The sequence below is a fragment of the Pinus tabuliformis genome, chromosome 6, assembly GCF_031772625.1.
Source record: "Pinus tabuliformis cultivar Carrire ecotype Pingquan chromosome 6, CPIR1, whole genome shotgun sequence".
Classification (NCBI taxonomy): Eukaryota; Viridiplantae; Streptophyta; class Pinopsida; order Pinales; family Pinaceae; genus Pinus; species Pinus tabuliformis.
In genome coordinates, this window is record NC_142292.1 from 1,603,087,926 (window position 1) to 1,603,100,716 (window position 12,791).

General features: G+C 39.6%; 2 pseudogenes; both read left to right on the forward strand.

Moving 5' to 3' along the window:
• The first annotated feature begins 234 nt into the window (after positions 1–234).
• Positions 235–6,918, forward strand: LOC149264999 (cytoplasmic 60S subunit biogenesis factor REI1 homolog 1 pseudogene; annotated as a pseudogene).
• Positions 6,919–7,584: 666 nt separating this feature from the next.
• LOC149265000 (cytoplasmic 60S subunit biogenesis factor REI1 homolog 1 pseudogene) lies at positions 7,585–9,543 on the forward strand (annotated as a pseudogene).
• The last annotated feature ends 3,248 nt before the right edge of the window (positions 9,544–12,791 follow it).

A 12,791-nucleotide genomic window follows, 5' to 3' on the forward strand; every position in this document is an offset into this window, starting at 1 on the left:
GACGTGCTATTTTTCAATGAAAAGATTGTATTGAATTTTCTACAAAGAAAAGGAAGTTGTTATAGCTTGACAATAGAGGGAGTGCGCGTGACACAAGGGCCACATTAGAAACATGTGCACTATGCATGCCAATTGTTGCGAAGGTTTAAAGGTCAACAATCACGACCTGGGAGCAACTCAAACAAAATTTAAGGCAAACTGTGTGTAGATTTGGGTGCGCGGCACATAGAGCATATGGCGCGGCGTACATGGGCCGCACAATGCACTGGGCGCTTTTACACAGTGCAAATATACACTGGCGCGGCGCATTGGCTATGCCGCGCGACGCACAGGTCAGACAATCAAAATTTCTATTGTTTCTCTGCAAATGGAGGAAGACGCCGTTGTTATCTTGCACCAGAGCGCTTTTATGAACCAGGAAGTGAGGCTCAGATTTGCTGCAGCTGCTTCTCGTTTTCTAATAAGGCCAACAAAGTTCCATTTGGTCCATCTCAAGTTCCAGGGTCACAAACTCCTGGGTATCAACAGAATAGTAACGACAATGCAGAACGTGCACAGTTACGACAGACAATAGCTCAGGTTATACAAGATTTGGTGATGGGACCAAAAGCAGACAACACTTTTTCGGCGTGCATTGCTACATCATGTAGAAGAACTATGTGATTTTTTTTTGGAGAGAAGCAATGTTGCTGGTGTTCCTGGAGTGACAGAAGCCTTATTCCGAGCAAGACAGCAAGCGTTGGTTGAGGAACAGAAGAGGCTGGAAAGCAACCGGATGTTGTATAGCTGCTCACTTTGTAGAAAGGAATACAAAAGTGTCGAAGCACATGCTCAACATCTTAAGTCAAAGGCTCACATTCAGCGTGCTTCTGAAACACCAGCTTCTCGAAGTGCTGCCATTACTGTCATTAAGCCACTACCAGAACATGCAGCAAACAAGTCCTCTTTTGTCAGCAAACCTTCTTCTTCTCTGAATGAAGATAAATCGGAAGAATCTGAAGGCAGTGAAGAATGGGAGGAGGTCGAGACCTATGACATGGTTGGTGTAGCATCAGAATCTATGAAGAGTTTGGATGTTAACGAATCAAGTTTAGGAAATGCTGGAGGCAGTTTTGAGTCGATAGCAAAGAAGTTAGAGTGGGATGCCAGTTGCTGCTTCATATGTGATTTCAGGCCAGATGGGACCATTGAGAGTTGTGTAGATCATATGCACAAGATGCATGGATTTTTGTTCCTGATGCTGAATATTTGAAAGATCTCCGTGGATTACTAAGCTATCTTGGCCTCAAGGTGACTGACGATTTTATGTGTTTGTATTGCAATGAGAAACGAAAACCATTTCCAAGTCTAGAAGCTGTTAGGAAGCATATGATTTCTAAAAACCACTGCAAATTACACTATGGAGATGGAGATGAAGAAGAAGATAGTGATTTAAATGACTTTTATGACTACAGCAGCAGTTACGCGGACGAAAGTGGGATGCAAGGAGTCCCCACAGAAGAAAATATCAATGACAATATTGAACTTGGCTTTGGAGGGGCTAAACTGGTAATCCAAAGAAAGTCTGAAAATGGAACAACATGCAAGATGCTTGGTTCTCGTGAATTTGTTTGTTATTACTATCAAAGGCCACACCCAACAGTTGAGAGAGATGTTGCGCTTTCTCGTGCATTAGTCTCAAGGTATCGAAGCATGGGTTTGGCAACTGTGCAATCAAAAGAGAAGATATTGAGGCGCAATGCATTAAATAAAATACAACGTTCTGGAGTGAAGGCAATTGCCATAGATGTATTCTGTGATTCGTTTGAGACAGCTCAGACTGATGCATGGTTGGAAAATGCCTATGTCTTTTTGGATGGAGCTGAATTTAAACGTATGTACACATGTTCCTCAGAAACTACGTGGCTATCTCCATTCTGGGCACACAAAGGCTGCTCAAAGGGACAAAGGGTGCATAAAGGAACTACATGGCTTTGCTCAGAGGGATAAAGGACACATAATCATATGCCTTGATCCTGCTAAGACAGAGTAATGAATTTGTTGCGATTTGGATGCACGTGGTATTAAAGGAGAAATTGCAGCTTGGACCGTGGATTATTACAGAACCGTAGATGTACAGGTGGAATGTTGGCATTCTTATGGCAATCAAATTCATGTCACCAATGGATTTTCTGGCAAAGTCTTCGTTCAAAGGCATGTTTATTGAAAATTGGTTTTTATTCAAATGACAGATGGACAAGAGACTACCAACTAATTATACCAAGGAACTATATGATGCAATGAATAAACATTTTGGCCAGAAAAGAAATGATGTTGGAGATATGATTATTGATACATCCGCATCAGATCATGGAAACATTTGAAGATTGCCTTAACCTGCAAAGAACGTTATAATGCATGAAAATACAATGCCTGAGACACCACTTCAGAGCCCTGGTGATACCTCTATTGATAGAGATAAATAATATCCAAGGAAAAAGCGAAAATCATCATCAAAAATAGCTGGCATTAAGGCAACCTTGTCTGAGAACAATAAGATGATCATGTCAAACCTTAAAATGGCTGAGGAGGGGCGGATGAAACGTCATGAAAAATAGTGTAATCTGTTTGAACGGAGAATGGAGATGGATGAGAAATATCTGAACCACCATGCAATGAATGTGCAACGGATGATCAATGTTGAGGACGAAGGAAGGTGAAAAGTCAAAAATTAAATGCCTAAATATAAAATAAAGATATCCACAACATAGGATTCAAATGAGGAAAATCCACAGGACTCCGGCGGAAAACAGAGGAGGAGACCTTGAATGACACAAGTCTTCAATACAGGTGACAATGCATTATTCAAAAATCGATTCCATAATGACATACCGCAAACAAAGGCATTTCTTGCTCGCAGTAATCTTTTGGAATGTGATTACCAACGACATGGTTCACTTCCAAATTATCAAAACAAAAACGAAATCCAAGATTCCTCGCGCTATTTAAAGACACTTTTCTACAGCAGTTTGATTTTAAAGAGACAAGTTGAACAACTTCCGATGTGTGCCTTAGTGGAAAGAATGTGCTGCTACAAGCATAATTCAGCTGCAACAAATTCTTAAGTACCTTGTAGTTTGGGTGTAAGTTCGATGAAATAAATTCATTAGTTGACTTGACTTTTTCTTTGGGTCGAGTACTAGTTTTAGTCATAAAGAATGAGAGAAGAATATCATCTGAACTTAATTGAGACTCTTTGAAGTTGGTTCCATTTTAGGCTTAGAAGAATCTTGAGTGGAGTATCAATGAGAGGGATAGATCAAATTCTATAAAAATGCATTTTCAGTCCATAATATAGGGGAAGGGGGGAAAGCGTTGAAAACATCAATATTTTTGTAAGTAGTGCATAAAGGAGAAGGCCTTGAATGACACAAAAGTTGAAAAAGTCAAAAACCAAGCGGTGAAAAAGGCACAGGGAAGGCAAAAAGTTTGAAACCGAAAAGCCAAAATTTAAATCAGAGACATCTACCAGGGCAGAGAAACAAGATTCGATTTCTTATTTTTCACTTCAGTTATGATCTGTAGCTACAGTTGTCGTCTTTTTATTGATCATCAAAAAAGTTTCAAGTGGAATAATGTAACGCTATTCTGTCTATAGAACAGATGGACGGTTCCTTTCCTATCCTCAGGATTTTAGGTGAAACGGCCCCTATTCTCATCGATCTATTTTCCGATTCCTGAGTCTATTTATTGTATGAAAATTATGTGTAAAGGGTTCTAAGTTCTGGGAAACGGTGGAGGAATAACTCAGCATTTGGCTATACAGATTGACAGAGAAATAATTAAATGGTGCAGCTCTGATTTATAAGATTCTTGTGGTATGAGTTTTGGCATGTATTTTTCTCTCTGTTTCATATGTATCCTGTGATGTTTTGCATTTCATTCATGATCGTTTCTAGCTGAATACTTTTAAGTGAGAAAGGTAGAATTCAGTCATTGCTCTGCCTTGAGGAAGTGTTCAGTCTTTATGTGTTTTCTTCTGCCTGGAAAGGATTCATACATTAATTCCCTTTTCAACTTTCTTAAACAATCTTTTCACCCCATTTAAATTCAATTCGATTGCTAAAACCTCATGCTAATCTCACCTTATGAAATATCTTGTGCCTTTGGTTAAATCTCTGCTCATGCTGTCCCTGTCCCATGCAGCCCAACAAATTAGTCATTAAATCAAATATCCCTCATTCAAATTCATTTTACTAGCCTAAATCAGTTCCCATTTTATGTCATCTCGGACTCTATTGATCATTTTATCAAGATAGACCTGGAGAGAGCCCTCTCCTGTCCTCGTAGGGCTAGCTACGAGGCTGAGCTTGGTTTGATGTTGCCTTGAACCTTGCCTTCATTTAGCCTGAGGCAGATTCGAGCGATAACATAGTGGCGACTCCACTGGGGATGAAGTTTTCTTGTAGATTGTCTTGCCCCAGTACATATCTCAAGTTTAGAGCTGATTGTTGATGGTGAACAACGATCAGACATAAGAAGACGATTGAAATCATTCACCTGGTGACTCCATTCACTGAAGAATCCAGCAATCAATCCTTCAGGGTGACTCCACTGCAGAGAGATCAGTAGCGATAAGATTTTCAAGATGGATCGAATTGCAAGAAGATACGCTCCCATGAGCTGAGATCACATCCTAGGTTTTCCAAATAAAATGCACAAGGTAGATTGGTCAAAGAATTTTCCTGTGTTCAGAAATGTGGAAGGTAATGACGCTGCTCTTCATCTAGTGAAATTTCACATTCACGTGCATAAATTAAAGACCGATTTTCCTGAAGACTGTTTGATGAAAATGTTTATGGCTACTCTGGAAGACAAAGCCCGATCTTGGTATGAAAGTTTGCCACCTTCTTCCATCTATTGTTTGAAGGATTTTCATTCAATATTCTTTGAGAAGTATAAAGAATCTTATCCATCATTAAATTTAGTTCAGGATTGTTGCAAGCACGCTTATGGTTTTATTGAGAGTCTTGAAAAATACTATGAGGATGATAATTTTATGGATGAAGAAATCATGGAAGCATTGTATGAAAATCCGTTTCAGCAGTCTACAGAACTCTTAGAGGAAACTTTGCAGCAGGATCAGAATCAGCAGGTTGAAGAGTTCCATATAGCCGAAAATGAGGAAAGAAGAAGTACTATTTCAGATCTGGTTGAAATAAATTAGGATACGCAGGAAAATGATGTTCCAATCTCCGAAAATGATGATGATAAACTAGATCGAGAGACGGATTGTGATGAGGAAAAACAGGTTCTTCCAATCCCATAGAAGAGAAATGCATTGTTGAGGCTGCCTCAAATGAAGAAGGCAGAGTTACAGGCCTAATGGCCCTCATCTCATCAGAACACAACCTTCCTACCAAGGTAATCCAACCAATTCATGAACAACAAGAGGATATCTTTGTTCAAGTATGTGGAAAAGTTTCTCTGGATGAATTCATGATAGATGATAGAGACATCATGCCTGAGTTTCAAGAATCATCTAAAGTTTCTTTTCTTATGATTAATGAATGTAATAAGGAACATGAAAACCTGGCTATCATATCATATGAAGATGACCTATAGTACATTCACACTGCAGAAGATCAAAACATTCAGGATTTCCATTCAGATTCTTCTTCATATGTTTCGTGTTTTGAAATGTTCTTTGAAGAGGAAATCTGCTCATCTACTTGTTCAGAATTTTTTGAAGACTAGGAACGTGCTCTTATTTATGAAGAAAAATTAGAGGCAAGAGAAAAATACATCTCGTTTTCTCAGCAGGAGGTGGCAATGGAAAATCTTCATGTTTTTCAAGATCCTATGGCAACTTGGTTGCAGCCAGTAGTGAAGGTGATTATTGTGGTGTTCAGTGATGAAGGAGATCATGGTAAATTAGCTTTTTGGAGACCCAATTACAAGCATCTACTATTGACCAGAAGATCTGATAAGAAGAATCAGTCAAGAAGCCATCTTCTTGATTGGTTGCATTGGCATTTTGATATAGTTTGAGGATATATTGTCTTGTAAGAAACATAGGTGGCCATGTACTGCCACCAAGCTTTAAGATTTCAGTCTAGGTCTTTGCCATTTTGAGTTAGTTTGTTAGAGTCAAGTTTTTCAGTCATTTCAATTTGCATTGAGTTTGTTTCAGTCAAGTTTCAGTCAATAAATTGAGTCATGTTGGTTTGATGGAATAATGGACTCCATAGCCCAATGGACGAAGGCACTGTCTGCTCTCCCAAAGATCTGTTGTTCTTGGCACCTCCACGGAGCAGAAGCTGCCATCCCAATTGGAGCCAATGTTAGACTCAGTCTTGTCAATCCTCTGTCAGAGTCAAATTCACCAAGGTTAATTTCTCGTCATTTGCAGTCATCAAATGCCATTTTGGTCAAAAAGAGTCATTTTAATTCTTGAGTCCAGGGTTTTGTCTCCATAAGTGTGAAATAACGCTTGCAGGCCAGAGGGAGGTTCAGTAAGTTTTCATTTCAGGAATGTCATCGTCAATAATGCGAGATTGATTCTTCTTCAAAACCCTGTTTTGAAGAAGAAATCATCAAATGTGTTTTTTGTAATAAATATGTAATTTGTCAAAGTGTTTCGAAGTTGTACAGCTCTTCAATGGCAGCAGCTTTAGCTGCTCCTATCCCTGCAAAAGCACAAGCAGAAAGAACATCATCAACACAAAGAGATAAAGCAAAATCAAACGAAACAGAGTTTGCATTCAAATGCCAAAATTATACAACTTGGTGGGCCGAATATCAGAAGATGAGGTTAAGGAGGTTATTGTGCTGAGTGCTTCTGCAAAAAAACTGGCAAAGCTGAAGAAGAATACTGCAGAATATGCTGGTCTCATCGTGGAGGAGCAACGAAATCAATATTCCACTTCAAAAGCCTAAAAGGTTGACTCAAGGAGAAGGAAGGCATTCAGTGGTCTTGGATCATTAGATGCAAAGATTTGTAGATATTCATGATTCCCTGAAATCTTTACCAAGGGTCTTGCTTTGTTCATTAGAAGAAGGTAGGTTGTTGGTGACTTTATAGGAGTTGCCATTTCCAACACCTCGCATACAAAGGTTACGACTTCCAGCTCCAGAGACAGTTCAGATATTAGCAAGTGATGGTACTTCTTTATATGGAGCTGTATATATAGACCAGCCATCGAAATATATGGCCCACCTCCTTACACGACTTTGGTCAGTGTATATGGTGATCCTAATGTTCAGACTGTTTTCAACTCATGGATGAACACAGTTGACATGAGAGCGTAATATCTACGTAGCAAAGGCTTTTTGGATTGGAGTGTTCGTAACTATAGACGTGCTATTTTTCAATGAAAAGATTATATTGAATTTGCTACAAGGAAAAGGAAGCTGTTATAACTTGACAATAGAGGGAGTGCACGTGACACAAGGGCCACATTAGAAACATGTGCACTATGCATGCCAATTGTTGCGAAGGTTTAAAGGTCAAGACTCACGACTTGGGAGCAACTCAAACAAAATTTAAGGCAAACTGTGTGTAGATTTGGGTGCGCGACGCATAGAGCATATGGCGCGGCGCACATGGGCCGCGCAGTGCACTGGGCGCTTTTACACAGTGCAAATATACACTGGCGTGGCGCACTGGCTATGCCACGTGACACACAGGTCAGACAACAAAATTTCTATTTCTTCTCTGCAAATGGAGGAAGACGCCGTTGTTATCTTGCACCAGAGCGCTTTTATGAACCAGGAAGTGAAGCTCAGATTTGCTGCAGCTGCTTCTCGTTTTCTAATAAGGCCAACAAAGTTCCATTTGGTCCATCTCAGGTTCCGGGGTCACAAACTCCTGGGTATCAACATAATAGTAATGGCAATACAGAACGTGCACAGTTACGACAGACAATAGCTCAGGTTATACAAGATTTGGTGATGGGACCAAAAGCATACAGCACTTATTCGGCATGCATTGCTACAACATGTAGAAGAACTATGTGATTTTTTTTTTTGGAGAGAAGCAATGTTGCTGGTGTTCCTGGAGTGATAGAAGCCTTATTCCGAGCAAGACATCAAGCTTTGGTTGAGGAATAGAAGAGGCTGGAAAGAAACCGGATGTTGTATAGCTGCTCACTTTGTGGAAAGGAATACAGAAGTGTCGAAGCACATGCTCAACATCTTAAGTCAAAGGCTCACATTCAGCGTGCTTCTGAAACGCCAGCTTCTCGAAGTGCTACCATTACTGTCATTAAGCCATTACCAGAACGTGCAGCAAACAAGTCCTCTTTTGTCATCAAACCTTCTTCTTCTCTAAATGATGATAAATCGGAAGAATCTGAAGGCAGTGAAGAATGGGAGGAGGTCGAGACCTATGACATGGTTGGTGTAGCATCAGAATCTATGAAGAGTGTGGATGTTAATGAATCAATTTTAGGAAATGCTGGAGGCAGATTTGAGTCGATAGCAGAGAAGTTATAGTGGGATGCCAGTTGCTGCTTCATATGTGATTTCAGGCCAAATGGGACCATTGAGAGTTGTGTAGAGCATATGCACAAGATGAATGGATTTTTGTTCCTGATGTTGAATATTTGAAAGATCTCCGTGGATTACTAAGCTATCTTGGCCTCAAGGTGACTGACGATTTTATGTGTTTGTATTGCAATGAGAAACAAAAACCATTTCCAAGTCTAGAAGCTGTTAGGAAGCATATGATTTCTAAAAACCACTGAAAATTACACTACGGAGATGGAGATGAAGAAGAAGATAGTGATTTAAATGACTTTTATGACTACAGCAGTAGTTACGTGGACGAAAGTGGGATGCAAATAGTCCCCACAGAAGAAAATCTCAATGACAATATTGAACTTGGCTTTGGAGGGGCTGAATTGGTAATCCAAAGAAAGTCTGAAAATGGAACAACATGCAAGATGATTGGTTCTCGTGAATTTCCTCGTTATTACCGTTAGAGGCCACGCCCAACAGTTGAGATAGATGTTGCTCTTTCTCGTGCATTAGTCTCAAGGTATCGAAGCATGGGTTTGACAACTGTGCAATCAAAAGAGAAGATATTGAGGCACAATGCATTAAAGAAAATACAACGTTCGGGAGTGAAGGAAATTTCCATAGATGTATTCTGTGATTCGTTTGAGACAGCTCAGACCAATGCATGGTTGGAAAATTCCTATGTCTTTTCAGCTGGAGCCGAATTTAAACGTATGTACACGTGTTCCTCAGAAACTACGTGGCTATCTCCATTTTGGGCACACAAAGGCTGCTCAAAGGGACAAAGGGCGCATAAAGGAACTACGTGGCTTTGCTCAGAGGGATAAAGGGCGCATAATCATACGCCTTTATCCTGCTAAGACAGAGTAATGAACTTGTTTCGATTTGGATGCACGTGGTATTAAAGGAGAAATTGCAGCTTGGACCGTGGATTATTACAGAATCGTAGATGTACAGGTGGAATGTCGACATTCTTATGGCAATCAAATTCATGTCGCCGATGGATTTTCTGGCAAAGTCTTCGTTCAAAGGCGTGTTTATTGAAAATTGGTTTTTATTCAAATGACAGATGGACAAGAGACTACCAATTAATTATACCAAGGAACTATATGATGCAATGAATAAACATTTTGGCCAGAAAGGAAATGATGTTGGAGATATGATTATTGATACATCCGCATCAGATCATGGAAACATTTGAAGATTGCCTTACACCTGCAAAGAATGTGATAATGCATGAAAATACAATGCCTGAGACACCACTTCAGAGCCCTGGTGATACCTCTACTGATAGAGATAAACAATATCCAAGGAAAAAGCAAAAATCATCATCAAAAACAGCTGGCATTAAGGAAACCTTGTCTGAGAACAATAAGATGATCATGTCAAACCTTAAAATGGCTGAGTAGGGGTGGATGAAACGTCATGAAAAATAGTGTAATCTGTTTGAACGGAGAATGGAGATGGATGAGAAATATCTGAACCACCATGCAATGAATGTGCAACGGATGATCAATGTTGAGGACGAAGGAAGGTGAAAAGTCAAGAATTAAATGCCTGAATATAAAACAAAGATATCCACAATAGAGGCACAGGAATCCGGCGGAAAACAGAGGAGGCGACCTTGAATGACACAAGTCTTCAATACAGGTGACAATGCATTATTCAGAAATCGATTCCATAATGGCATACCACAAACAAAGGCATTTCTTGCTTGCAGTAATCTTTTGGAATGTGATTACCAACGACATGGTTCAGTTCCAAATTATCAAACCAAAAACGAAATCCAAGATTCCTCGCGCTATTTAAAGACACTTTTCTACAGCAGTTTGATTTTAAAGAGACAAGTTGAACAACTTCCGATGTGTGCCTCAGTGGAAAGAATGTGCTGCTACAAGCATAATGCAGCTGCAACAAATTCTTAAGTACCTTGTAGTTTGGGTGAAGTTCGATGAAATAAATTCATTACCTGACTTGACTTTTTCTTTGGGTCGAGTACTAGTTTTAGTCATAAAGAATGAGAGAAGAATATCATCTGACCTTAATTGAGACTCTTTGAAGTTGGTTCCATTTCGGTCTTAGAAGAATCTTGAGTGGAGTATCAGTGAGAGGGATAGATCAAATTCTATAAAAACGCATTTTCAGTCCATAATATAGGGGAAGGGGGGAAAGCTTTGAACACATCAGTATTGTTGTAAGCAGTGCATAAAGGAGAAGGCCTTGAATGACACAAAAGGTGAAAAAGTCGAAAACCAAGCGGTGAAAAAGGCACAGGGAAGGCAAAAAGTTTGAAACCGAAAAGCCAAAATTTAAATCAGAGACATCTACCAGGGCAGAGAAACAGGATTCAATTTCCTATTTTTCACTTCAGTTATGATCTGCAACCACAGTTGTCGTCCTTTTATTGATCATCAAAAAAGTTTCAAGTGGAATAATGTAACGTTGTTCTGTCTATAGAACAGATGGACGATTCCTTTAGGTGAAACGGCCCCTATTCTCATCGATCTGTTTTCCCATTCCTGAGTCTATTTATTGTATGAAAATTATGTGTAAAGGGTTCTGAGTTCTGGGAAATGGTGGAGGAATAACTCAGCATTTGGCTGTATAGATTGACAGAGAAATAATTAAATGGCGCAGCTCTGATTTATAAGATTCTTGTGGTATGTGTTTTGGCATGTGTTTGTCTCTCTATTTCATATGTGTCCTGTGATGTTTTGCATTTCATTCATTATCATTTCTAGCTGAATACTTTTAAGTGAGAAAGGTAGAATTCAGTCATTGCTCTGCCTTGAGGAAGTGTTCAGTCTTTATGTGTTTTCTTCTTCCTGGAAAGGATTCATACATTAATGGCCTTTTCAGCTTTCTTAAATAGTCTTTTCACCCCATTTAAATCCAATTCGATTGCTAAAACCTCATGCTAATCTCACCTTATGAAATATCCTGTGCCTTTGGTTAAATCTCTGCTCATGTTGTCCTTGTCCCATGCAGCCCAGCAACTTAGTCATTAAATCAAATATCCCTCATTCAAATTCATTTTACTAGCCTAAATCAGTTCCCATTTTAAGTCATCTCGGACTCTATTGATCATTTTATCGAGATAGACCCGGAGAGAGCCCTCTCTTGTCCTCGTAGGGCTATCTACGAGGCTGAGCTTGGTTTGATGTTGCCTTGAACCTTGCCTTCATTCAGCCTGAGGCAGATTCGAGCGCTAACACCAAGCTTTGATATGGTAGTGGAAATAATCTCAGAGGTGGTGGTACATGCCCAGGGTCCCTATGAGCCCCCTTGAGATCAAAGGTATGTCCCATGCCATGTCCATAATAACGAGATATGGTATCAGTGTAATCCAGCCTTATATGTAACACAAACTCTACATATATGTGCTTGGAAAAATAAATAATTACCTGGTCATGGTGGGGGAACTGGCCCCAAGCTCTAATGAATTGATCATACAGATAAGGGGTTGCATCGACATTCCTAAAATATTTCAGTGGAATCAGACCTCTATGTCTAGCAAGGCGATCCAAAGGGATGTTGAATAACTCCCCACAAACATTAATGTTCTTGGTGGTCTCTTTCACCACCTCCCAAGTATGTGGGACTCTAACCTCATGCCTCCTAATCCTCTTTATGAATTTTACGAGGTGGTTTTGTGGGCCCGACCTCTGATATGTCTTGATCAAACTATTGATGATATCTAGCATCAAAGACAAACTACATCTAGTAGGTGAACTGGAAGGGATGTTATGAATCTCTTGTGTGATCCACGCATGTCGAGTCATAACATCCTCCAATGTGATATGAGTTGTAGCATTGTCCCACGGAGGGATCGGTGCTACACTGTGATCATCAACTTTGCCCTGTTGAGGGTTTGCAAATCATAAACATAATTGAACATATATAATTAACAAACTAGAAGCATAATAACATATACATTAAATTCATACACGTCAATTGAATACAATTTAAATATTAAAGACAATTTCAAGACATAAACGCATAAAGTTTAAAGAGGATTTAAAAATGCAGGAGGTGTACCTGAAACAGGTGAAGAAGTTCCACTGGGGGTAGCATGATCATCAATAGAGACAAAAACACTGCCTGACACTCTGACTAGTGTCAAAGGTATTATCTATGAGTGGAACGTGCACTCTAGGTGGGCTATGTGATCTATCACGAGCTCGACCACGTATAACAGATCCCCTCACATTGTGACAACCTGTAGTTGGGGCACATATATGGGATATCTCTGCAAATTACATATACTATATATAAACTAATCCAAGAAAAAA